This window comes from Panthera leo, chromosome E1 (genome assembly GCF_018350215.1).
Source record: "Panthera leo isolate Ple1 chromosome E1, P.leo_Ple1_pat1.1, whole genome shotgun sequence".
Lineage (NCBI taxonomy): Eukaryota > Metazoa > Chordata > Mammalia > Carnivora > Felidae > Panthera > Panthera leo.
In genome coordinates this window covers 29,791,671-29,819,120 of record NC_056692.1, presented here as the reverse complement: position 1 = coordinate 29,819,120, position 27,450 = coordinate 29,791,671, and positions in this window count along the sequence as shown.

Sequence of the window (27,450 nt, the reverse complement as noted above, 5' to 3'; positions counted from 1 at the left end):
TATGTCCCCAAATGGTGGTGCTAGTTTCTTAACACAGAGGGGTCTGCAGTTTTTCCAGCACCCCTGTAAGAAAATCTTTGAAGAGTTTACATTTTCTTTCCAAGAACCTAGCTCAAAACCACTTCTCTGCCAGAAGTGCTCTCCAGGAATTCTTGCCCTGTTGTTTCATAATGTGAACACCCCCATCTCGAAACAAATTGAACTTGGGAGAATTGGAAGTCTGGACCACCTCCCCAGTCTGTTTCCAGAGAGGCATGAAGAATGACGGGTACATAGAGACCTCAGGCAAGAGTAGACAATATGGACACTCTGCTTCCTCAACCGGAATTTTGTAAGGACTTAAAACCCAGTCTTTTGTCACTTCAAGCTACTGATGTAGCTTTGGGCTTGTTGATGTATTATTCATGTTCTTACTCATCCCATGGAAGTAGTGAAATAAGGACTGAATATCAATTCACAAGGAGAATAATGGCTGATGATTTAGTGTATGTGCAGCCTAACGACCGTGATGCACGCCTAAGGAGTCAAAAGTCAACTCTTATTAAAGCACCACAATCTACATTAATATGATGGATCAGAATAACTCTGAAGGAGCCATTATCATCCATTATGAAAATAACATTCGTTTGCAAAATGAGGAACATACCAAAATGCAAGTTGTTCCAGTTCTTTTAGCTAAATTACACATTAAGCAAGCAGACTTCCTCTTCCAACATTTTGAAATGGTTTAATATGCACGTGGGCTGGCCAAGGCATGGATTTTCTAAGACTGCCCCAAAGGTGGAGAAGCCTGGAAAAATAGGACTAATTGCCAGGGAGACATTCAGCCCTGTGGGGGTGTTAATCAGGTGGGCATGATTGTGCTTTGGAACTTCTTCTGGGGGCACAGGACTGACACCAACAAGAAGCTGGGAATCCCAGCGAGCTTCATCCAAGAGCTTATTGGCTGCTGACCCCCAGTGGTTTGTTGGTTAGAACTCGGGAATGAAGTATAGTGGACGTTTGTTGTTTTTGCCTTTCAGGCATTCATTCATACCCTCTTCTGGTAACAGTTCTGTGAATTTCCTTCGGGAGCCATCGCTTCCCAATTCTTGGTCCATGTAATAATAGCTAAGAATGGTAACAAATTTGCATTAAGCTCTCACCATGTGCCAGGCACTGATGTAAGCGTTTTGCATGCATTAACTCATTTAATCTTTACACAAACTCTATGGTGTAGGTGCTATTGTTATCCCCATTTCAGAGATGTGTCATCCAAGATAGAAATAAATATTTTCTTTTATGTGGAAGAGGCAAGACTTACAAAACCAAGCAGTCTGCATCCAGTGCTGTAGTCCTAACCACAAGTAGCTGCAGCAAGGCTGGCCGCTACCCCAACTCCAGGGACAGGACCATGAATGAGGTCTGGACAATCCAAGCATCATATAGATCTCAGAGAGGGACATTTCAGCCATGCCAGCCAATCCTGTCAAATCAATGCAAACCCAAGGAGTTATGCTCCAAGAACCAGAAAGAGTTTCATGTTTGTTTTTTTCTGAACATGAATGTGAGAGAGAGAAGCCTTGAATGTCTGGGAACCACCATGTAGACAGAACCTAAAAATAAAGCCAATGCAGACAAGAATGAAGAGAAGAAAGTCTTAATCATAACACTTGAGCCCCTGAAGTTATTATATTCCCTGGCCTTTTCTGTTATGTAAGTCAGTCAACTATCTTCTTATATTTAAGCCAGTTTGACTTGGGTTTTCTGATGTATGCAACATAAATAGTCCTACCTAATACAGAAACCAAGTGTTAATCTGAGAATAATACTTTCCATTTACATAACACTTTATAATTGATGAGCCTTTTCATGTACATTACCTCAACATTACATTTATTTATTCATCCATTCCATCAATAAATAAACATTTACTGTTTATCTAATTACAGTCACTGACATAAATCAAGGGGATCCCTTCCCCTCTTCCCTCTAGATATAGTTAGTTCCCATAATTTTGTGCCTACCATTCTTAACAGCACTTACCTGTAATTACTGTATTTGTTTATGTATAACCCAGCAAAATACAAGCTCCTCTGAATTAGAGATTTATTTATCCAGGAATCCTGGATGTCTACCTGGGTCCCTGGCACATACTTATCCATTTCTTTACCAATACTTATTAACTACCCTTTGTGCCTTTGTTACCATGCTGGGTAGTATGTAATTGGTCGTCATATGTGGTTGCATACAACAAAAAACAATTCTAGCTAACTTAGACAAAAACAAAATTTCTGGAGGGATATCATGTAGCTCAGAGAATCACCAGCAAGTTCGGAGAACTAACTTGTAAAATGAACGGACAGGAAAAAAGGGAAGAGGAGCAGCCAAAGCACAGCTTAAATTGTACCTGAGAGGAATCAATTAGGGGGTCCAGACTGTCTCCACTGGACACTAAATGCTCCTAACAGAGCCACTAGAATGAATTCTAAGCCATCCCTGCTTCTCTGCATTACTAGCTGCAGATTCAAAGACCCAGGCAGGAGCATTCAATTGGCTGGACTGAGGGCACATTCTGTGCCCTATCAGGAACCAAACAGGGGAATTGGACCTTCTAACTTTCTTGCTGGGAGGCAAAACTCTGCCTTCCCTGAAATTCACACCATAGCCATTTCCCCATTTTTTGGTGGCCATGAAATACCAATTGTCCACTACAAATGGCGAGCCAAAAAAATAAAACAAATGTACAAAAAAAAAAATGGTCACCATGGTCTTTGCCCTCATAAAGCTTATAGGAAGAGAATCATTAATTAAATCATCAGGCACAAGATGCAATCACAGCTGTGATGAATACAGTGAAAGAGAGGAATGACAAGCCAAAAGGAATATAATTCTGGAAGTGTGCTTCAGTTATCCATTGCTATATAACAAACAACCCTGAAACTTGATGACTTAACATAAACATTTGTTTTTGTGTCTCATGATTCTGTGGACTGACTGGATGCAGCTAGGCAGTCCTGACTTGAGTGCTATCACATCATCGCTAGGTGAAGTTGTGTGAGGGTTCAACTGGACTAAGTCATCCAAGGTAACTCATTCACATGACTGTCAGTTGACCCTGTCTGTCAACAGGGCCTTCTGAGAAGAGCACCTACCCACAGCCTCTCCATGTAGCTTGGGCATCTCACAGCATGGCAGCTGGATTCTTAGAGCGAGTAGTGTTCCCAAAGCAAGTATTGTAAGAGGCGAAGGTAGAAGATGCAAGGTTTCTTATGACCTAGCCTCAGAAATTGTACAACACTGCCACATTCCATCTATCAAGAAGTGAGTCACAGGGGCAGAGTAGGTTCAAAGAGGGAGAACTTACAGCACAAATACTAGGAGGTGTGGCTCACTGGGGGGCCATCTTTGGAGACTAGCTCCCACAAAGAGTATGTAATAGGAGAACATGACCTGGTATAAGAGGTCAGGAGAGATTCCCAAGGAAGTGCCATTGATGTAAGATCTACATGAGTAGAAGTTGATGAGGTGAAGCCAAGATGAATACCTGGAGCAGAGGAAACAGTATGTGTAAACACCCTGTGCCAGTTTTAAGAAGAATGGCACATTTAAGTACCTAAAGAAAGTGTGTATGGCTGAAATGCTGAGACTAAGGCAGAATGTGAATCAAGATAAGACAGGAGAGATTGGGTATGTACCAATTCTGGAAACCCTTCTACAGGTTATGTTAAACATTTTGTTCTTCATCTAAACAATAATGGGAATATTGCCATGTGGCCCTCAGAAAATATTAGTAGATGAAATAATGAGTGAATGACTTCAATCGTTCTACAAATAGCTATTGAACATCAGCTATGGGCAGGAATAGTAAGTGCTATGGATAAAATCAACTTGAAAGAAGCTGCTGAAGGCAGAGGATGTCTGACTTCTTTAGAGAAGGTCATCAGAGATGACCTCTCTGAGCATTTGATATTTGAACTGAGATAAATATGAAGGCACCAGTCACAATAAGTTCCAAGGGGAGACATTCCCAGTAGAGGAATAGGAACACAGCAAATGCAAAGGCCCTGTGGTAGAAGTGAGCTCGATGTGCTCTAGGAACAGAAAAAAAAAGACCAGCATGTCTGGAGCACTATTGCCCTTATAGGGAAGAATTCAAAACTGGCTTTCTAAAAATGGCAGGGCCACCAGCAATGCTTTCATATCAGGACAGCATATCACCAGGGCCGCAGCTTCGGTGACTCTGGAATGTCTCTTCCTGCTAGAATGTTTGGAATGCTCTTTCTCTCTGGCCTGGCCCTGCTTGTCCTCGGCTATGAGACTCATCTTTCATCATGTACTTCCAAAGCTCAACAACCCCCAAGGAAGCAATTTGGCAGAATGTTCAAAGAACCTTTAAGATGTTCATGCCCTTTGATTCAGTGATTCCCCATCTAGGGATCTAGCCAAAGGAAATAATCATAAATATGGAAGAAGAGTATTACATGAAGAAGTTCATCCCAGCATGATTTATAATAATGAAAAATGACAGTAAATCAAATATCAAACCATAGGGGAAAGATTAAGTAAATTAACGTACATCTCCTAGATGTGATCATTAAAAGTTATGTTCTTGAAGGACTGAAATAACATCAGGTAATGCTTGTGCTATAATGGTAAGATTAAAGAGCAGGATATAAAATAGTATGTATGTGATTTCTGAAATTGTTTTAAAAATTACATGCAGAAAAAAATACTGACAATAATCAGTTCTTTAAAGGGAGATTACAGGTAATTTGTTTTTCTTCTTTTCCATAATCTTCCTACTTCCTGTAATGAGTATCACTACTTTTAAGATAGAAAGTGGATTTTATCTCCTAACAAGAAAGAAAAAAACAGCAGCTCCATACTGCCTTTAGGATCACATACAAATGCCCTAACGGATAGTCAAGGCTTCTACCATCTGGCTACAAATAAAATTTCCACTTAAAAAAATTATATACTTTTTTTTGTTTTCAAATTTTGTTTGTTTACCAGAATTCAATATCCCATCTAACACAAGTTTGCCCTTTTTCCCGGAGGACAATCCTTTTGGATGGTAGGCATTTTGGGCACACTCTTCTCTTCCAACTCTGGGCTTAAGAAAGGTAATGAGGGAGGGAGGAAGATCTACCCAACCTCTATTTGTTTTCATCTGGCTAAATCCTACCCATGTTTTAATACCCACCTTGAGCCACTCATTCTCCAGAAAGACTTTCCTGGCCATACCCTCAATGACCACTTTTTCTAACCACCTATAGCATTACCATGTCTGTCTATGCAGTTCACACTATGGCCTAAGTGCACCTGGCCTTATCTCGCTCTTCAGAGTCGAGGTCTATGTCATTGTCTCCCATGAGACTCTCCTAAGAGAGTTGTCTTGCCTTCCACTACCATTCCATCTTGACCCTCAGCACAGAATCATCTTGTTAATCTCACAAGAGTTAAATCAGCATCCCATAAACGAATGAATGAGTGACTGTATTTGAACAAGGTAAGGGACAAAACAGCATCTTTGGGAAATCTCCCCACACATGTAGCTACAGCCCGATTCTTGGTGGGGATACCTTTGCTCTGGCAGAACGGCCCCTCTCTCTGCTCCACCACAGTCTCTCCCCCCCACCTACTCACTACCAACACTTACCATCTCCAGCTCAAAAGATTCAGAAGGCAGAGTTTGGGAAAATTCTGCACATAAACTACACACACACCAGCCAGCTCAAGAAAGGACCCTTTTGTTTTTCTCCTCATGGGCCCCCATAAATTATGAGCCACAGCCTTTCTTTTTTTAAGTGAGTCTAAGGTTGGTGTAAAGAAATTGTAGCTCACTCCGTGGAAGCAGATTTCCCCTGGTCTTGGACACATCCATGCCTTAGGGCATATGGCACTGTTTTAGTAAACTACTCATCCCCCTGCAAAGATGCAGCCAGCCAGCCCTGCTCTGTGCTCCCAGCAGTGCACACCCCTGAGGGCTTCCTTGCTCCATTGGGCAGTTCCTGCTTTGCCTGCATCTGTGAGCTCCCTGCAGGGCTGAGCTGACTCTTTCCTGCTTTTGTTTACTCAGCACCAAGAACAGTGCCCAGCACACAGGGGCCCTGAGTTGTGTGTTTGTGGAGGGAGGGAATGAATGAATGAATGAATGAAAAGCCTCTGAAAGCTCAGAATAAGCTGGTTTCCAGCTGTGGATTTCCAGAATACAATTACTAGAGTATGCCCTGTATTCGTTTCCTAGGGCTGACATAACAAGTTACCCCAACTTGGTGGCTTAAAACAGCAGAATTTTTTTTTCTTCACGGTCCTGGAGGCCTGACATCTAAATGCAAGGCATCAGCAGGGTCCTGCTACCTCCAAAGGCACTAAATGAGAATCCTTACTCATCTCTTCCAGCTTATGGTGGCTGCTGGCTTCCTTGGTTTATGGCCGTGGCTGCATAGCTCTAGTCCTTGCTTCCATCTTCATGTGAACTTTTCCTCTTCTCTCTGTGTGTCTCTTACAAGGCACTTGGCATTGGGTTTGGGGCTCACTCACATAATCCAGAATGATATCATCTTGAGTTCCTCAACCCAATTACATATGCAAAGATTCTTTCTCCAAATGAGGTCATAGTCATATTCACAGGTTCTGGTGATCAGGGCATGTCTATATCTTTTGGATAGATATGTCTATTCAACCCAGCAAACACCTTTCTTATGGTAGAGACATGTCTTATTTCCATTTACCCCAACACCTAGCATTTAGTCAATTTTTAAAATGGGATGGATGGATGGATGGATACAAGTATGGAGAATAGATGTATGGATGGATAGATGAATGGATGGATGGATAGACAGAGGGATAGATGGATGGATGGGTAGATGGATGGAGGTTCTGCCACTACTCACAACCCTTAGCACATTTAGATAGTGCTTGCTAGCAAAATGTGGCTGAGAATGGTTTTTCCAATCTGTAATATCACCTCCTGGGAACTTTTCTCCCACCACCAAAGACCAATGTTCCTGGGATCACACTCGTACTATCCCTTCAGTATATCCCTGCTAACACAAAACACCACAACAGCCATTTGAAGAGATGATAGATTATTTTACACAGATATCTTGGTGTACTAACTACACCAAAATGTTGAGTCGATGTGTGAATTAAGTCACATCAACTTAACTCAATTCCAGAAACCTTGAATATGCATCTGAATTCTGCTCACAGATTTTCCTAAATAAAATATTACCTTTCTTGGGCAAACTACCTCCTCTACTGTATCTTGAGTTTTTCTTAAAGCCAGCCTTCAAACGTAGCACAATGTCCACATCCACTTTCCATTTTGGCTGACCCCTCAGGTTAACAGGTGCATAATAAAAATCAAGCCTCATTCATATTATTGTTGACCCAAACCAAGTAAGGTGATTTTCAGGCTATATCTTACTATTAAGAGAGTGGAAGACAGAAGGCATGCTATGCTATTCCTTATAAATGCACTAATATGGGGCAAGCTTTCCAATGAGCCACACTTGTGTAGAACCCAAGGACATAGGTACCCGCAAAGTTTGTGTGTCACTTGTAAATGTGTGAGCAATGGGCATTTGGGGCTCAGCCTGACACACCCTGTGAACGCAGCTATTTTGGCAACTTGAATCCCAGTGTTGGTAGAGGCTAGAACAAACTCAAGTTAACCCTAGTCACTTCCTTGGGCTCTGCTCTATGGGAAGGAGTCAGCCAGGCAGACAGCTGCCACTTCAAATGCCACTCCCCGGGAACAATGCACTTTATTTTTGGAAAGAGGATAAAACAAAGGAGCGGAGAGCAATGCCGACAAATATACATTTGCTTTTCTATTTATGCAAAGCCCCTGCCCCTTCATCACCTCAGTTACCAGTTGTTTGGAGCAGCCTTAGAATATATAGATATGTAAATAGTCACTGGCCTGCATCCCTGCAGAAAACTACACAGGTCAGCTTTCAAGATGGCACATCCCACTGCTGTAAAGAGCTATGTAGACAACAGGACTGTTTCCATAACAGGCTGTTGGCCCACATGGTTGTAATGAATGCTTCTATACACCAAATACTTTCTCTGGATACTTTTCTTTTTTTTTTTTAATTTTTTTTAATGTTTATTTATTTCTGAGACAGAGAGAGACACAGCATGTGTGGGGGAGGGGCAGAGAGAGAGACACACACACAGAATCAGAAGCAGGCTCCAGGCTCTGAGCTGTCAGCACAGAGCCCGACGTGGGGCTCAAACTCACAAACTGTGAGATCATGACCTGAGCCAAAGTCGGTTGCTCAACCGACTGAGCCACCCAGGTGCCCCTGGATACTTTTCTATGCAAGAGTCACTCTCTATAGCAATAGGACCCTAATTATGGCTCTTCATCCCACAAGAAAAAAAGAGTAGAGAAAACAAATGTTGAAATCATTTTCCAGGTCTCTATGTTCACTACTTCCTCTGCAATTTCAAACATCACCTTAATCATGCTTACTTACTATAAAATGTGAACCCACTTGAAAAGTCCAGTAGTGGAAAAAGAAAGACAGACACAAAGAAAATAGGAAGGAAGGGGGGGGGGAGGGAGGAAGGATGGAAAATGGAAGGATGGTAAGAAGAAAGGAGGGAGGGAGAGAATGCAGGGATCAAGGGAAGGGAAGGGAAGGAGGGAGGGAGGGAGAAAAGAAGAAAACAAAAGCAAAGAAAAATTTACAAACAGCCCCAAAGGGGCAATTGCCCTGCTTCCTGTTGTACTCCCATAACCTAACACACCTAGTAGCCCGGGAACATAGTAAGCCCTTGATTATTTAATGAATAATTGGAATAAGTGGGAAAATTCTCTAATAATTGAAAAGAGTGACAGACTTAGTCAAAACTGCCTAACAGTTTCCTTCTTTCACTATTCAGTTCAGGATCCATCTTATCACTTATTCACTCTTAGAGAAGGGATTGAAAATTGATTTTTTAAAAATTTTTTTAATGTTTATTTACTTTTTGAGAGAAAGAGAGGCAGAGTGTGAGGGGGGGAAGGGCAGAGAAAGAGGGAGACAGAATTTGAAGCAGGCTCCAGGCTCTAAGCTGTCAGCACAGAGCCCAATGCGGGGCTCAAACCCATGAACCATCAGATCAAGACCTGAGCTGAAGTTGGAAACATAACTGACTGGGCCACCCAGGCACCCTTGAAAATTGATTTTTATTTATTTTTTTAAAATTTTTTTTTAAGTTTATTTATTTTTGAGACAGAGAGAGACAGAGCATGAACGGGGGAGGGTCAGAGAGAGCGGGAGACACATAATCGGAAGCAGGCTCCAGGCTCTGAGCCATCAGCCCAGAGCCCAACGCGGGGCTCGAACTCACGGACCGCGAGATCGTGACCTGAGCTGAAGTCGGACGCTTAACCGACTGAGCCACCCAGGCGCCCCGAAAATTGATTTTTAATGAACACCTACCATGTGCCACGTATTTTGACTTGTTGTCTCCTGTAAAGCCACACAATAAGCCTATTTGATAAGCAGTACATATATGCTGGAAGAGGTTAAGTAACTTGCCCATGGTAGCACAGCTAATAAGCAGAGAAATGAGAATCTAAGTACAGGCCTGACTGACTATAGAACCAAGCAAATCTGACTATAACATGCTGCTCTTAGGAGGTTATCAAAGTCTATCAGCTGCATCAGAGCATCAGCTTCTAATGACTTACCATGAAATTTCTAAAGAAAAACTGACTAAGTTAGAATCTAATATTTATCACTTGTTTTTTGACTATTGTTCCTTCCCAATTGTCAGCAATTGGCAAGAAGGAGCCATTTCTTTTTTGTTCACTATTGTAAACCTAGTGCCTAGAACTATATGGTGCACTCATTATTTAATGAATGCAAATGATGGTAATGGATGACCCATTGGGTAAACTTTTGCATCCCTGGACTGGGGCTCCAGGCAGGCTAGGATGATGAGTGTGAAACTGTGGGGTTTTGATGAATCAAAACCATGCTCTTGGGAAACAGCTGGAGAAAATAAATCCAGGTTATGGAGAATTATTCTCTCCCACTCAGTTTTATTTCACATTCCTCCCACGTGAAAGGCCCCAAATCAGATGGAAAGTAGCATTTACTAAAATTTCAAGCCTTTTTAGCTGCAACCCAGCATCCTCCAGTTTCCCAAACACTGCATATGGTGGCTACTACCATTAGGAGGCTGTGAAAGAACCTTAATCTACCTTGAAGGACTGAGTCTTCAGAGGTTTGGGACTCTGAGCCCAAACCAATTAGCTTTCAGAATTGGATAGAAGCTGAAAGAACCCATGCCTTGTTTGGGGCACGGCCTTTCAAGACTGAAAGAGGCTTATATACCCTTCTTATTTGTCACTTGAAAAAAACTGGCCCAAAGTCACCCACCTCAGTAGCAGAGACAAGACAAACTCAAGTCTTCTGACAGCCCCTAACCCAAAATTATTTTTGCTACCCCATAGATAGATATGTGGGACAGGGCCAACACAACATGAAGAGGGGAGCAGATAGAATGTGGTCACCATCCTCATGAACTAGATGGTCACTGGGATCCTGAGCTAAGTAAAAGACAAAGAGAGGTACACTCACATGTTCTCTGGACCCTGAGGAAACCTCTGCATCAGGCCAAGGAGGGCAGAGAGGAGAGTGTTTTGAGTGCTGTCTGAGCCAGGCATAAATGGAGATCTGGAAGGACATGGGAAGTAGGATATCGAAGAAGAAACGGTCCAACCAAAGAAGAAACCAAAAACATAGGTTTGAATTCTGAGCCAACTACTTGCTAGTTCTATGACCTCTGGCAAGTTACATAACCTCTCTGTGTCTCAGCTTTGTCATCTGTAGAAATTGGACAGTACCTACATCACAGGGTTTTGTTCTCATCAAAAGAAACAATGAATGTAGAATATCTGGCAGAATTCTTGGCATATGGTGTGGACCTGATAAACCTTACATCCATCCTTCCTCCTTCAGTCTGGGAAATAGGAACCGTGGATTCATTTAGATGAAAAAAAAAAACTGGGATATGGCAGGTGTATAATAATATTTCATTCACCATGACTGTGGTGCACACTGAGAATGAGACTTTTTAAATGTTATACCTTTAACAATGAAGTCATGGTTCTCTCCTAAGGGAAACTGGTACACCGATTGCCTCAGGAGAAGAGAAAACCTTAGGAGCATGTGTGAAATTCTATGAAATCCATCTAACCTTCCCAAGTGATTAGATTACAGTTGGGACTTCTAAACAGGAGCCCCCAGTCCAGCGCCAATTGCTATAGAGTGTCATGAAAGAATACCTGGGCCAAACAGATTTCTTTCTCTTTAGAATTTGAATGGAGAAAAACCAAGAGGGTGAAGGATTTAGCAGCAGAAGACAAAAAACCTTAAGACAGAAATAAGCCAGAGGGAGATGCTACATCATGACCAAGGTGAAGTTATGAGGGTCAGAAACTAAGAAGCCAAGAAAATATAAACAACAGAGGTTGAGGAAATCAGTCAGTAGGAAGAGGAAAACAAGCCATGGAGAAGAGATGAGTCATGAAAACAGTGGAATACCAGAGTCAAGGTCCATAAGCTCCTGAGGCCAACATTCCTGGAACCACCCAGGATTCCAGATGACCTTACAATTCCATTTTCAGTCTCTGTGTGGCCCACATTCTAGATCTTCCCAAAATCAACTGAATAGCTTTTCCTCAGCTCCCGTGCACATGTAATCTCATGACAAACTTACGAATAATTTGAATGAATCTGTTTTTGCTCCCAAACAAGCCTGGTGTCAATCTGCTGGCTATATTCACTGCATTTCCTGGGATAAGTCCAGTTTCATAAATCTGTCCCCTATCTATCTTGAAAGGAGATTCATTAAAACCATAACAAAATGTGATTTAACTTTCACACTTCCTTATGATTTTTTTCTGTAAATAAATTCACAAGTAAGAATGGCTTGGTTTGGGATTTAAGAAATATGATCATCTTAATGCTACACCCGACAATTGGCTTGGCTCTGTGGGGTAAGGAGGCGGGGAGGGAAGGCATAGAGCTTGATAAATCCCCCTCCCCCCACTCAAATTGCCTTCAGTTGAGTTCATTAGCAGACTCCTACAAAAAATCATAAAGAAAAATAAATAATGAAGTTCAATAAAGGTCGATAATATGTTTGTCTTCTTCACTGTATATCACCAGTACCTGATACCAAAACTGGTACCTAAACAACATTCCAAAAATCTTAACTGAAAAAAGAAAAGAAAGAAGAAAGGGAGAAAAGGAAAGGAAGGAGGGCAGAAGCCATGAAATATGGCTCTCAGATCTCTTGCTACCAAATGCATAATTGACTGATAGCTCCAGCTGCTGAGCTCTGAATGCATCACTGTGTGCAGTGAAACCATGCATCCCACGGCTGCTCACAAAGAGTAAGCTTGGCAAGAATACCAAGGCACACAGCTCCTGCAAAATGTGGGACTCTTCTGTTGGGGATTTTGGTTCAAGGACTCTCCATTGACCTGGCTGAAAAATTTTTAGAACTGCTTTACAGTCTAAGACTCTACCTATCTGACTTTCCTCCCTCCTCCTTCACAGGTGTGAGACCTGCGTCATGGTCTAGCATCTCTCCTAAGATGGTCTCCCTTCTCTCTGGCTTCCTCTTCTTTGTTCCCTCACAGGTATTTCCTCCCCATAAACCTAAATCATCTTAGAATCTACATCTCAGAGAACCTAGCCAAAGTGGGGAGGGGGGGGCGGGAAAGGAGAGAGGGAGGGACGATGGTGAGCATGGCTATGTTTGTAACTGGTCAACCCAAGGTTCCTGAGCTTAGAATCATGAGGCAGGTTTCTCCATTCTGTTGCCAGAGGTATGGCTTATGATAGGATAACCTGCTAGACACACAAGCCCACATCCACTCTCTACTCTTCTCTGCCTTACTCTGTGCCCAGGGAGACTGACCCCTATGGCCTTTGTCTTCTGGGCTCTTTCACTGGCTGGCTTCAGGGTGGGTTTGGCCATTAGGAGGCACCAGGAGGAGAACGCAGGTCAGGGAAAGAGAGTGAGTAGGACATTTCTTCACTGCTCCTCCCCACTTCAGTTCTGCTAATAATTGCATCCCTCATGACTACAGCTCCTACCAAGTGACTACCTTTCTGTTGTTCCAGCTAAGATTTCAGAAACCATTTGATAGAAGAGTCTGGATTTTTGTTAGGTTGATGGCATTAACGGCCCAGTTAAGAACCTCCCTGTGTCCATCTTTTGCCAGGCAACTTCATAGTCGCCTCCTATTCAGATGCTGGTCATGATCACGTAGTCTGCTTTGGCTACTGGGAAAGCAGGAACTTAAGTAAAAATACTAGATGATTCTACTTCCTTTTTTGCTTCTGTACTTTTATCATTAGATGGTGATGGCCTCACACCATGACTGGCTTAGCCTGTTGGAGGATTACAAGGAGAGTCCAGTCTTCCCAGCCAAGGCTTCTTATACCAACCCTCAGCCAGCCAACGCTCTAACATAGGAAAATACTTGACCAAGATCAGCAGAATCACCTACCAGATCCAAGGCTGACTACACAACCTGAGTGAGCCCAGCTGAGACTGCAAGAACCATCTGGTAAACCTTGGATTCATGAGCAATAATAACTATTTATTCACTTGAGCCCCCTGAGCTTTGTGGCTATTTACACAGCACAATTATGGCAACACGTAACTGACACAGTGTCTTAAATGGTTTTCATTGGAAGAAATAAATGTGCCCAGCCAGACTCGCTTTGGGGTTGGGGAGGAAGGGAACCTGGGGGAGGAGGACTCCTTGGTGGGGACAAGTTGCTGTTCCCTCAAGGAAGGACCAACAATCCAAGGGTCTAGTCCTGACTGACCTTCCTTAACCCAAATCAGATCTAAGTCAAATGTTAGGGGCATAAGAAAATCACTCTGGAGGAAGGAGAAAAGAGCACAACTTTCAGGTTATAGAACATAGATGGACTAAAGGTCAAATTCGATATGAGGATAGAATTCCATCAATTCTAGAGAATTCCATCAATGCCAGAGCAAGATCAGGGGACTGGGGATCAGTAAGAAAAAAAATAGAGTGGGACCACTAGCTGATAACCTCAGAAAAACCTCCTCACATGGTTAGCACTCTGAGGAGGAGACAATGCCCTGGGATTGAGAATCACCAAGCAGAATGGGACCCAGATCAGGGGCTACAGATCCAATCCAGCCTCAGATCCATATCTAGGAAGATCTGAGTTTTGTTGAATCTGAGAAGACCTGGACTTTTGTTGGTGATGCCTTCTCCCCCAGAGAGGGTCATCACAATCTATAAATGCCACTGGGAAGTATATTCAAAGATTAAAATGAGGCTAGGAAGGAATTCATCACAAAAAGCCAAGAGGGACTACACTTTCATCTTGCTGAAAAGGTGATGTCACATGCTCAGTTTCTCCATGATTTCATAACAAACAACTTTAAAATGCAATGTGTGAACACAATATAATCTTATTATATCTCACATTTTTGTGGGTCAAGATTTGGGGCAAGTCACAGCTGGCTGGTTATTCTATTTCATGTGATGCCAATAATGGGCACTCAGTGGTATTCAACTGGTGGACTGACAGACCACAGCTTCATCTCCAGATCTAACACCTGCACCAGGTTTGCCAACAGACTAGATTCAGCATGGCAGTACCAGGGTAATCAAGCATCTAACTTAGTAGCTCAGGGCTCCCAGAGAGAGTGTCCCAAGAGGGTAAGCCCAAAGCCTCAAGGCTTCATATGAACCAGCTTTCATATATATGTGTATATTGTATATATACAATTTATTGTCAAATTGGTTTCCATACAACACCCAGTGCTCATCCCAACAGGTGCCCTCCTCAATGCCCATCACCTACTTTCCTCTCTCCCCCAACCCCCATCAACCCTAAGTTTGTTCTCAGTATTTAAGAGTCTCTTATAGTTTGCCTCCTTCCCTCTCTGTAACCTTTTTCCCCCTTCCCCTCCCCCATGGACTTCTGTTAAGTTTCTCAGGATCCACGTATGAGTGAAAACATATATCTGTCCTTCTCTGCCTGACTTATTTCACTTAGCATAATACTCTCCAGTTCCATCCACATTGCTACAAATGGCCAGATTTCATTCTTTCTCATTGCCAAGCAGTATTCCATTGTGTATATAAACCACATCTTCTTTATCTATTTGTCAATTGGTGGACATTTAGGCTCTTACCATGATTTGGCTATTGTTGAAAGTGCTACTATAAACATTGGGGTACAAGTTTCCCTATGCATCAGCACTCCTGTATCCTTTGGGTAAATTCCTAACAGTACTATTGCTGGGTCATAGGGTAGATCTATTTTTAATTTTTTGAGGAACCTCCACACTGTCTTCCAGAGTGGCTGCACCAGTTTGCATTCCCACCAACAGTGCAAGAGGATACCCATTTCTCCACATCCTCTCCAGCATCTATAGTCTCCTGATTTGTTCATTTTAGCCACTCTGACCCGTGTGAGGTGATATCTCATGTGGTTTTGACTTGCATTTCCCTGATGAGGAGTGACGTTGAGCATCTTTTCATGTGCCTGTTGGCCATCTGGGTGTCTTCTTTAGAGATGTGTCTATCATGTTTTCTGCCCATTTCTTCACTGGATTATTTGTTTTTTGGGTGTGGAGTTTGGTGAGCTCTTTATAGATTTTGGATACTAGCCCTTTATCTGCTATGTCATTTGCAAATATCTTTTCCCATTCCATCGGTTGCCTTTTAGTTTTATTGATTGTTTCCTTTGCAGTGCAGAAACTTTTTATCTTGATGAGGTCCTAATAGTTCATTTTTCGTCTTAATTCCCTTGCCTTTGGAGATGTGTCGAGTAAGAAATTGCTGCGGCTGAGATCAGAAAAGTTTTTCCTGCTTTCTCCTCTAGGGTTTTGATGGTTTCCTGTCTCACATTTAGGTCTTTCATCCATTTTGAGTTTATTTTTGTGAGTGGTGTAAGAAAGTCGTCTAGTTTCATTCTTCTGCATGTTGCTGTCCAGTTCTCCCAGCACCATTTGTTAAAGAGGCTGTCTTTTCCATTGGATATTCTTTCCTGCTTTGTCAAAGATCAGTTGGCCATACATTTGTGGGTCCAGTTCTGGAGTCTCTATTCTATTCCACTGGTCTGTGTGTCTGTTTTTGTGCCAATACCATACTGTCCTGATGATCATAGCTTTGTAGTAGATGCTAAAGTCTGGGATTGTGATGCCTCCCGCTTTGGTTTTCTTCTTCAATATTACTTTGGCTATTCAGGGTCTTTTGTGGTTCCATACAAATTTTAGGATTACTCATTCTAGCTTCGAGAAGAATGCTGGTGCAATTTTGATTGGGATTGCATTGAATGTGTAGATTTCTTTGGGTAGTATTGACATTTTAACAACATTTATTCTTCCAATCCATGAGCACGGAATGTTTTGCCATTTCTTTGTGTCTTCTTCAATTTCCTTCATAAGCTTTCTATAGTTTTCAGCATACAGATCTTTTACATCTTTGGTTAGGTTTATTCCTAGGTATTTTATGATTCTTGGTGCAATTGTGAATGGGATCAGTGTCTTTATTTGTCTTTCTGTTGCTTCATTATTGGTGTATAAAAATGCAACTGATTTCTGTACATTAATTTTGTATCCTGCAACTTTGCTGAATTCATGTATCAGTTCTAGCAGACTTTTGGTGGAGTCTCTCGGGTTCTCCATGTATAATATCATGTCATCTGCAAAAAGCGAAAGCTTGACTTCATCTTTGCCAATTTTGATGCCTTTGGTTTCCTTTTGTTGTCTGATTGCTGATGCTAGCACTTCAACACTATGTTAAACAACAGCGGTGAGAGTGGACATCCCTGTCGTGTTCCTGATCTCAGGGGGAAAGCTCTCAGTTTTTCCCCATTGAGGATGATATTGGCTGTGGGCTTTTCATAAATGACTTTTATGATGTTTAAGTATGTTCCTTCTATCCTGACTTTCTCAAGGGCTTTTATTAAGAAAGGATGCTGTATTTTGTCAAATGCTTTTTCTGCATCTATTGACAGGATCATATGGTTCTTATCTTTTCTTTTATTAATGTGATGTATCACATTGGATTGATTTGTGAATATTGAACCAGCCCTGCAGCCCAGGAATGAATCCCACTTGATCATGGTAAATAATTCTCTTTATATGCTGTTGATTTCAATTTGCTAGTATCTTGTTGAGAATTTTTGCATCCATATTCATCAAGGATATTGGCCTATAGTTCTCTTTTTTTGCTGGGTCTCTGTCTGGTTTGGGAATCAAAGTAATGCTGGCTTCTTAGAATGAGTCTGAGAATTTTCCTTCCCTTTCTATTTTTTGGAACAGCTTGAGAAAGATAGGTATAATCTCTGCTTTAAATGTCTGCTGGAATTCCCCAGGAAAGCCATCTGGTCCTGGACTCTTATTTGTTGGGGATTTTTGATAACTGATTCAATTTCTTCACTAGTTATGGGTCTGATCAAATTTTCTATTTCTTCCCATTTGAGTTTTGGAAGTGTGTGGGTGTTTAGGAATTTTTTCATTTCTTCCAGGCTGTCCAGTTTGTTGGCATATAATTTTTCATAGTATTCCCTGATAATTGCTTGTATTTCTGAGGGATTGGTTGTAATAATTCCATTTTCATTCGTGATTTTATCTATTTGGGTTCTCTGTCTTTTCTTTTTGAGAAGCCTGGCTAGAGGTTTATCAGTTTTGTTTATTTTTTCAAAAAACCAACTCTTGGTTTCATTGATCTGCTCCACTGTTTTTTTAGATTCTATATTGTTTATTTCTGCTCTGACCTTTATGATTTATCTTCTTCTGCTGGGTTTGGGGTGTCTTTGCTGTTCTTCTTCTAGTTCCTTTAGGTGTGCTGTTAGATTTTGTATTGGGGATTTTTCTTGTTTCTTGAGATAGGCCTGGATTGCAATGTATTTTCCTCTCAGGACTGCCTTCGCTGTATCCCAAAGCGTTTGGATTATTGTATTTTCATTTTCATTTGTTTCCATATATTTTTAAATCTCTTCTCTAATTTCCTGATTGACCCATTCATTCTTTAGTAGGATGTTCTTTAACCTCCATGCTTTTGGAGATTTTCCAGACTTTTCCTGTGGTTGATTTCAAGTTTCATAGCATTGTGATCTGAAAGTGTGCATGGTATGATCTCCATTCTTTTATATTTATTAAGAGATGTTTTGTGACCCAGTATGTGATTTATCTTGAGAATGTTCCATGCGCATTTGAGAAGAAAGTATATTCTGTTGCTTTGGGATGCAGAGTTCTAAATATATCTGTCAAGTCCATCTGATCCAATGTATCATTCAGGGCCCTTGTTTCTTTATTGATTCTCTGTCTAGATGATCTATCCATTGTTGCAAGTGGAGTATTAAAGCCCCCTGCAATTACCACATTCTTATCAATAAGGTTGCTTATGTTTGTGATTTACTGTTTTATATATTTGGGGGCTTCCAAATTCAGTGCATAGACATTTATAATTGTTAGCTCTTCCTGATGGATAGACCCTGTAATTATTATATAATGCCCTTTTCATCTCTTGTTACCACCTTTAATTTAAAGTCTAGTTTCTCTGATATAAGTATGGCTACTCCAGGTTTCTTTTGACTTCCAGTAGCATGACAGATAGTTCTCCATCCCCTCACTTTCAATCTGAAGGTGTCCTCAGGTCTAAAATGAGTCCTTGTAGACATAAAATAGATGGGTCTTGGTTTTTCATCCATTCTGATACCCTATGTCTTTTGGTTGGAGCATTTAGTCCATTTACATTCAGTAAACATATGCATTTAGAGTCATTGTGATATCTGTAGGTTTCATGCTTGTAGTGATATCTCTGGTACTTTGTGGTCCTTGCAACATTTCACTCACAGAATCCCCCTTAGGATCTCTTGTAGGGCTGGTTTAGTGGTGATGAATTCCTTCAGTTTTTGTTTGTTTGGAAAAACCTTTATCTCTCCTATTCTGAATGACAGACTTGCTGGGTAAAGGATTCTTGGCTGCATATTTTTCCTGTTCATCACATTGAAGATTTCCTGCCATTCCTTTCTGGCCTGCCAAGTTTCAGTAGATAGGTCTGCTACTACCCTTATGTGTCTACTTGTGTATTTTAAGGCACGTTTATCCCTAGCTGCTTTCAGGATTCTCTCATTATTCTTGTATTTTGCCAGTTTCACTATGATATGTCATGCAGAAGATTGATTCAAGTTACATCTGAAGGGAGTTCTCTGTGCCTCTTGGATTTCAATGCCTTTTTCCTTCCCAGATCAGGGAAGTTCTCAGCTATGATTTGTTCAAGTACACCTTCATCCCCTTTCTCTCTCTGCTCCTTCTTCTGGAATTCCTATGATAAGGATATTGTTCCGTTTGATTGCATCGCTTAGTTCTCTAATTCTCCCCTTGTACTCCTGGATTTTTTTATCTCTCTTTATCTCAGCCTCCTCTTTTTCCATAATTTTATCTTCTAATTCACCTATTCTCCCCTCTGCATCTTCAATCCGTGCTGTGGCCACCTCCATTTTACTTTGCACCTTATTTATAGCATTTTTTAATTCATCATGACTATTTTTTAGTCCCTTGATCTCTGTAGCAATAGATTCTCTGCTGTTCTCTCTGCTTTTTTCAAGCCCAGAAATTAATTTTATGACTATTATTCTAAATTCTTGTCCTATTATATTGCTTAAATCGGTTTTCATCAATTCGTTAGCTGTCGTTACTTCTTGGAATTTCTTTTGAGGAGAATTCTCCCGTTTCATCATTTTGGCTAGTTTTCTGTCCCTTAGGCATTTTAAAAGCTTGTTGTGTGCTCTGCACCTGCAAGCACTGCTACATTAAAGGAGGGTCATACACTGTCCAGGGCCTGGCCCTTCAGGAGGTGTTTTTCCAGAGATTGTTACTTGCTCTGTGTTGTTATTTTATTACCCTACTCATAGTGATATTTTGGACCCTCCACCAGGTGTGCTTTGATTTGTTCCTGGAGTAGCTCTGTGTGGCAGGGAAAATTTTCTTTACCAAATATTTCCTTGTCTCATCTTCCTGTGATCTGCCTTCTTACCGTTTGAAGCCCCCAGACCTTCTTCTCCCTTTCCTTAGCTCAGGATGGTATATAAGGCTCAATTTCCTGGCTGTCTTTTTGGAGTCTCCTATCTTTGTGGGGCTCCTGTATATAATTACAATGGCTTTTCTACCATTAACTTGACTGGCTATTGTGTTTCATCTGTGACTGGTTCTAACTATCTCTGAACCAGCTTTCAAGAAGCAAAGAGTCTGCAGCCGCCTTTAATCTACCTAACTGTGACGTGAGTAAATAGTCTCCAGAGGTGGCTGTCACATTCCAGAAGATGTATACAATAATCCTCAGGATTGAAAGAAAATATCAGCATGTCAATGCATGTTTATTGTCTCTTAACATAAATTAATTTTTCTGACTATTTCATATCTAGATTGTCACTCGCAGTATTCCATGGTCCATACGTCACAGATACCACAGCACAAACAGCATACAGGACACACTGAGGGTTGTGTGGGATTCCCACAGTAAAGAGCTGACAGTGATCACCTCATTGGTTTGATTGATTTCAGAGCATTTCTGTGTATTACAGTTTACATGTGCCCCATTAAACAGACTCATGTTTTATATTGCTGGCCTAGGCTGAATGTTTGTGTCCACGCTACCCCCACCCACCCCCGCCAAAGTTCATATGTTGAAATCTTAATCCCCAATGTGATGGTATTTGGAGGTGGGACCTCAAGAGATGATTAGGTCATAAGGGCAGATAAAGGACCCCAGAGAGCTCCCTCACCCCTTCTGCCATGTAAGGGCACAGGAAGAAGTCAGCAGTGGGCAACTCCAAAGACAACTGTTGTTAGAACCCGACCACACCGGCACCCTCATCTTGGACTTCCAGCTTCCAGAATGGTGAGGGATAAATCCTGTTGTCTATCCTGTTGCCACCTAGTCTTTGTGGAATTTTGTTATAGCAGCCTGAACAGACTAAGACATTTATCTAATTCTAGCCAAACTCATTTCCACAAAATGGACAAATGGCTTAAAAGAATTCTTGCACAAAGGTGTGGATGGAGGACAAGTCAGTGCAAGTGAACAGTCAGAAAACGGGAAATGATCCCACTTAGCCTATTTCTTGTAGGAGCTCTCCATCAGCTGCATCATCAAATGTCAGGAAGTTATTCAAAAGTCAAATTATTAAGAAGACTATTTGTAAAATGAGCGGCTGTAAATTCACCTTCATTAACAATGAACTTCACCTCTGGGAACCTGGGTAGCTCAGTTGGTTACGTGTTGGACCTCGGCTCAGGTCATGATCTCAGTTTGTGAGTTCAAGCCCCATGTTGGGCTCTGTGCTGACAGCTTGGAGCTTGCAACCTGCTTTAGATTCTGTGTCTCCTTCTCTCTCTGCCCCTCCTCTGCTTGCGCTCTGTCTGTCTCTCTCAAAAATAAATATTAAAAATTTAAAAAACAACAACGAACTTCATCCCAAAGGCATATTGGCAAATGCATATTTAGCTAGCACTGTTAGCAAGACACTTACAACACAATTCATTTTATTTTTATTCTTAAGTTTACTACTTCTGAATATATTTTATAATAGTGTGATACATTTGCATAGCAGCTATACGTGTGTGTGTATATATATATATAATTTAAATATATAGATAAATATAAAATATGGTGATATATAAAATTACAAAATTATTTTAATGATGAATGAAAATCAAAAATATTTGAAAGTCACTATTGGAAAGAGCAGAGCAAAGTCAGTGGCCAAAATGAGTGGAGAGAATGTAGGAAGGAATCAGGATGGAGCAGATGAATATTGATGGGCCTAGAAAGATCATCTCCTGATTAGAATATTTGAACCTCCTATGAACATCTATAGCTCCTGATTGGCCATCAGCTATGGCTCCCATAGCCTCACCACCTAGTCATGGATTGCCATGATTTCTGTGCTGGTCTTATCCCCAGTCGCTTCCAGCCCCAAACCTGGGATAACCTACTGCTCACCTCCACCCCGGCTGTATCTGTTGTAGCTTGGGCACTGCCTCATTTGGTAAGTGAAGTCTAGCCTGATCTCCATTCATTCCTGGGCTAGTTAACTTCCTCCATGTTCCCAGAGCATGCACTAGGAACTTCCAGTCTTCAATCCCTGCACCATATTATAATCCCAGTACTGTATTATCTCACACTGTATCCTCATTGTCTGCTTATTGGTTTTGCCAACTAGACTGTGAGCTGCTTGAGGGAAGAGATTTTATCTCATTCATTTTCATAGTCCCAGACCTGGCACATGATGGACATCCCATAAATATGTGTTGAAATAAACAAAGGAGAATGAACAGAGGTGGGACCCAAAACCACTGTATTCGCAATGTTCATAAAATGATCATCCTTAATTCCCTTCCTAGCTCCTATCTTCTCCCCCTCAGAAATATGCTTTTATTTGTCCAAGGCTAAGCCACAAGCTACTACCTTTGTTTTAGACACGATTTTTAGCAACAACCCAAAACAGTTTAAGATTTAAAAAGAAGGGATGAGGAGACTCCTGACTCATTTAACCAGGGAATCTGAGGATGAACCTGGATTCAAGCATACCTAGATCCAGAATTCAGGTATGATCCACAGTCCCCTCTCTCCCACTCTCTTCCCCATCAATTGGTACTAACACTGTCTGTGTGTCACCTTCATTCTCTCTTGTTCTATAAATAGGTCTTCCCCAAATTGTTAAGAAGATGCCTACCAGTCATACTCAATTCATATCCTTTTAGCCCTCTGACCTAAAGGCAAGCCACCTTTTCCACCAAATCCAAAGTTCCAGGGAGAAAGAAAGAAAAACAAAAAAGCCCTAGGGAAGGATCCTGATAGGCCCAGATTGGGTCAAATGTCCATTCCTGTGAAGGAAATGGAGTTCTGTGGTTGGCAGAAAAGACTATGTCCCGGCCCTGCATCAAAGGGCAGGAGACACTGTGATAGGAGTACCACTGAATCACATCATTGGGAAATGGGAGCAATATCTTAAGGGGGTGAGTGGGCGGGGGGGGGGGGGGAGTTTACTGGACAGACAGAAAAACAGACGTCTTCTCCAAAACTCTCTGGAAATTGACCTGCATAAGAGTCCCTACTGTCCTACTGCTTCCTGGAAAATTCAGGCCCAACCTTTGGGCTAAGGGGGAAAAATATCCTTGTGACAAATCACTTTCTCCCTGCGCCTGCCCATAGCCTTCTTCAAAGGGGATTTTGTTTCTCTCTTAAGTTCCTACCAAAATGACGCTGGGTGGTCAAGCTTTCAAGCCCCCTTCAGAGCCTCTAGCCAGACCCCAACAAGCAAGCCCAGTCCCACCCTCAGCCCAAAAAGCCTCTTACCACAGGGCTTCAGTTAGCTACAGGCTGTGTTGTGCCAGGCCCGAGGGCCATTCTGAAGGCCAGCACCACACTGCTCCACGGGGCTGTCTCCTGCCAAAGTGTGATCGGCAGGCCTCTGTTCCCAAATGCTTCGCGGCTGGAAGACGGGTCTCAGCCTGGCTTTGACTGCTGGGCCCCTGGCCTGGCTGGGGGCTGCGGATCAACGGCACTTTGTCAGTCCCGGCAGGCACACCTTCTAGAAGCTGAAGTGGATACTGAATGGAGGCGTCTGCAGAGCTCCTGGCCTCGGCAGGCCCTCTGCGTGTTTGGGTAAAGAAATATGCAGCTTGAGCTGTAGCCATTGCTGCCTGAGCCGCCGAGCTGCAATCAACATCAACACCACAAGGACACAATATTTTCTCCCAATTTACAACACGTTCATTTATTTTGGAATTTCTGTGCCAGCTGAGGCTACAGGGCGGTGACAGTGGAAAAGTTGTCCTGGGGCCAAGCAAAAGAGAGAGTTGCAACTGAGCTCCTGTTCTGAAAAAGGGTGCTCGAAAGCAGCAAAAAGCAAGCAAGGCGAAGAGGATGACCTTCACCAGACAGCAGCCCTCAGGTCATGGTGTGCAGAGGGTGGGGAGACAACCGATCGATCCAGAGGGCCTGTTGCTCCTTACCAGGAGGGTCTGCAGAGGGGTCGCTGGAACCCAAGATTCCTGAGAAGTTACTGACACCTCAGGGGTTTTCATTATAATGAAAGATCTGCTTTCTCTCTCCAAGTTCCCTGGGGAGTCAAAGATCATACGATTTCAAAAGCCAGCCCCCACCCTCCAAAAGCAGGCTTTACTGGAAAATAGCATGGGATTTGGAGGGAGAAAGACTTGAGTTTGAAGTGTTCACACTGGTATTTACTTACTGAGCATCTTTGGTCAAATGTTTTACCTCTCGTAGCTTCTATTCCACATCTGTTTTTAAATGGACATAATAATATCTAGCCAGCAAAGTTGTCATGAGAGCTAGCATTATTTATTGAAGTACACAGTACAGTGCCCAACTCTCTGTGGACACTCAGTACATGATAGTTCTGCCCCTGGTCTTCCTGTTTGTTATTGACTCATTCAGATGCTCCCCACTTGGCTTTATAGTGTATCTGTCAAACAGACCAGGATGTTCCCAGGATGGAAGTTCTATTTGCTGGGATCCTTGGGACTGAGAACCTCTCCAGCTTGGTGAATGGTCCATGGAAAGAGGTAGTGGTGGAGAAGAGATGGATTCCATTGTAGTGAGGAATGACTGCCCCTCAATAAAGCATCCCTAGGAAAGGCCCACTCCAGTTATTGCCACACAGGTCCTCCACAGATTGGTCAGTCTGAGACACAAGAAGGCATCTGCAGCTGTCATCTGGAGCTGACTTCCACAGAGAACCTCTCCAAGCAAGTAACTTGCTTCCCTCAACTCAAAGCAAAGGGGAAGGGCACTCCAAGTGTACCATTTTTATCCTGCTGAGAGAAAACCAATGCCTGCCAAAGGGAAGTGATGACTTAAGGCGTCATAGTTGTTAAGAAGCAGAGCAGAGCTTTGGAACCAAATCTGCTTCACTTCAAGTCTGGTTATCTTCTTACAAAACAATGAATTTTAGCAAGCGTGACCAAATGTAGTTGATTCTCATTATTCATGGTAGTCGTGGTCTGTAAAGACACCTGAATTAACAAAGACTGAACCACTGCTCTTAGAGGAAATGAGGATTAGGTTCCTGTGAGCCTCTTCTGTTAGCCAATCAATCCATAACCCTGGATTATGTGTGTTTCTATTTAAAGAAATCTTATTTAGTATATGTTGTTGACTCATTAAGATTGAACTCATGCCCAACAGCACTATAACTCATACCCGAACAAAGCTTATCCAACACATGCAGTTTTTCCATATGTCACTTCACTGCCTTCGGTGCTTAGGATAACTAAACAGCACTTTAGCACTACACTTGAGGACCATTTTAAACAGCGCAATCACCAAGGAAAGGCACAGATGCAAAGTGTGGCACTAAATAGACCATGGAAAGGACAGGCATGGGAGCTGAAACAAGAAGGCAAAGGATCGACGTGTTCAACATCACCTAACACCTGCACAACAGACGACTCAACCTTCTGTTGTTCTGTGTATGTCTACAAATGACCACAAAAGTGTCAGGAGTGCTGATTTGGAAGTCACAAATAAACTTTAGCGAGCAGGTAAATTTGCAAAGGCAGACTCTGCACGTACTGAGAATCAACTGTAATTTATTATCCACACCAAGACATTTTTATGAGTGAAAAGAGTTGCTATTAACAATTACACCAGGACAACTGGTGTAAACTGCAACTGTCCCAAGCAAATTGGGATGTATGATCACCCTAATTTTAGCCTTTGAGACCCCTTTGAGAATCTGATGAAAGCCATGATCACACACATTCTTTGCAGACAATCCCAATGAATTCACAGACCTCAGTGTTCCTCGTACTGCACATCTCAGCCTGAAAGAGCAATTAAAAAGAATAATATGTAAACTGCAGTCCGATAAAGGTATGCCTCAAACTTGAGGCCAACATAAGGATGAGATGAGCTGAAGTAGGGGAATCTTCCTCCGGGACCCTAGGCATTCACAGACAAGGCACTGTTAACATACATTTGTCTATCGGAGCCACTGCCTCTTTGTCTTAGATACAAATTCACTCTAAATTTGAATTCAGACACCAAGAATCTAGACAAGGAAGGGAACGAAAACAAGCCACGGGGAACCCAGAAAGCTTGACATGAGTGTGCAGAAAGCCTACCCTGTTATGTCATCCTCAGCACTCATGCAGAAGGTCAGGAATGGAAAATGTCTGCAGCAGAAGAGGAATCAGCCAGGAACTACTTTGGACTTACTTAGTAAAGAACAGAAAGAGAATGTCCCCCAATACCTGGGACCAGGAACCAAGGACCACCAAAAGGTTAACTGACACCCCGCCACCCCATACCTCACCTCCAGTGAGGAAAAAGAGGGAGCCATAGAGAGTTCTGAAAACAGCTTCTGACAATTCCCATGCGATGGGTTAAATCCCTTTGGTTGATGGGGGTTGAGGGCTGCTATCTTTAATCCTTGACCACACTCCTGCCCCCTTTGCTCACCTTCTCACTTGGGAGAGCACAGCTGCCCAGATGTGTGTTTTCCATTAACTCTGCTGGCTCTAGTCTGGGGTGAAGGAGACATTTTCATGCCAAATTAAAAACGACTTGGAAATGTGCATTGTGTTGGGAGAATTGGCCTTTTCAAAGGGGTATAAAAACGAGGGAAGCTGATTTCATCACCCTGCCTGCAGACAGGCCATCAAAGCATCCTGCCCCTGTGAAGCAGGCAGGCCACCTCTGCTCTTTCCCCTTTACAGACTGTGTTAGCATCTCCATTATTTACCCCCAGGGTAGGATAAAGGCGCCGCGCAAAGGCTAAGATCTTTAAACTGCCTTGAGTGCCCATTAAGCACATTAATAACATCCACCATCACGAGTCTTACCAATATAATTTCCGACTTCAAGCCGGGCGTGAAAAAAAAAAAAAAGGAAGTAAGCTGAGTTTATCAACCGAAGAGACCACCTTAAATTAGAAGAGATTATGTGGCAAAGGGGAAAGGAGAGAGGTAGCTGAGAAGACATGAAACACTCTTGGCCATTATTTGGCTACAATTGACCCTCCCCCACCCTCACCCCCGTGTCATTGGAGGGAATGGACTGAGCGGATTTTCAGAGCATTTCATCAATGAAGCTAATGTTGCAATGCAGTCCCAGAGAGCAGGGTCCCCTCACTACAAGAAATCATGTAAGGATCAATTTTAAAAGAAAAGGAGTAAGTGAGTGTCAGATTTGTGTCAGTGCTGGAATTGCCCGTTCTCATATGTGTGTGTGTTGGTCAGGGGGTATCAAGGGAAGGAGATTTTTGAAATAGTAAAAGACACTGCTTCCTGAAGGATTAGGTCCCAGGCAAGTCACAGGTCTAAACTCACCTCTTTTCGCAGCCCTCCAAACTAGGTGTCAGTATGTCCATTTCACAGATGAGAAAATTGAAGCTTCAAGAGGTCACGTGG